Genomic DNA, 1,413 nt, shown 5'->3' with positions numbered 1-1,413 from the left:
ATTCATTCATTCATTCATTCATTCATTTTATTTATTTATTTTATTTTATTTTATTATTTTATTTTTATTTTTATTTTATTATTTTATTTTATTATTTTATTTATTTTATTTTATTATTTTATTTATTTTATTATTTTATTTTATTAATATTATTTTATTATTTTATTTTATTTTTATTTTATTTTATTTTATTTATTATTTTATTATTTTATTTTTATTTATTTATTTATTTATTTATTTATTTATTTATTTATTTATTTATTTATTTATTTATTTATTTATTTGATTTATATGCCGCCCTTCTCCGGAGACTCAGGGAGGCTTACAATGCGTTAAGCAATAGCCTTCATCCTTTTCTATATTTATACAAAGTCAGTTTATTGCCCCCACAAACTGGGTCCTCAATTTACCCACCTTAGAAAGGATGGAAGGCTGAGTCGACCTTGAGCCTGGGGAGATTCGAACTTGCAGTAATTGCAGGCAGCTGAATGTTAATAACAGGCTATTAGTCTGCTGCGCCACCAGGCTCTTACATGGTGGTCACCATGTCTGCTGGTCCTTCCTCTCCCCCCCCCCAACGATACCATTGGTAGTCCTCGACTTACAACAGTTCATTTATTTTATTTTATTTATTTTATTAGATTTATATTGCCGCCTATTTGCCCATGGCAACTCAAGGCAGCTTACAGAATATTAAAAAAACAAACAAACCACATTTAAAAAAACTAAAACTCATTTTAAAAAAATCAAATAATGTAATAAAATCACCCCTGACTCGGGTGAAATCCAGCAGGTTCTGACAGGTTCTAGAGAACCGGTAAGTGGAAATTTTGAGTAGTTCGGAGAACCGGCAAATACCGCCTCTGACTGGCCCCAGATTGGGGTGGGAATGGAGATTTTGTAATATCCTTCCCCCAGGAGTGGGGTGGGAATGGGGATTTGGGGGTATCCTTCCCCCAGGAGTGGGGTGGGAATGGGGATTTTGCAATATCATTCCCCTGAAGTGGGGTGGGAGTGTTATTTTCTTCTGAAACTTTTCTTTTCTTGGATTTATCCATGGTTGGCCTACCGGGGGTTGAAAAGCTCAATAAATCGCGTGCAGACAGGTGTCGCACATTGGCGGTTGTGACACATATTTTGAGTGACAGGGAGCCACAGCAGAGGGGTGAAAGAGCCACATGCGGCTCCAGAGCCGCAGGTTGCCGACCCCTAGTCTAAAATAGGGGAAAGTCCTAAACTTGTTTCAAACTTGCGTTGTTCTTTGCTTGAAAGGAACAGGTCCATAAAGAGACACTGGTTTCATTTTAGATCTCACCTGGTGGCTAAGGAGACCGGCTTACCATGGGCAACGTGTGCAAGGCACGCTTTAAATGCACCATGGATTACTCTGCCACATTTTCCGAGGTGCATGGT

This window comes from Pantherophis guttatus, chromosome 9, assembly GCF_059756535.1.
Source record: "Pantherophis guttatus breed Tessera chromosome 9, ASM5975653v1, whole genome shotgun sequence".
NCBI classification, from domain to species: domain Eukaryota; kingdom Metazoa; phylum Chordata; class Lepidosauria; order Squamata; family Colubridae; genus Pantherophis; species Pantherophis guttatus.
The sequence above is the reverse complement of the archived record's forward strand: the minus strand, read 5'-3'. Positions refer to the sequence as shown.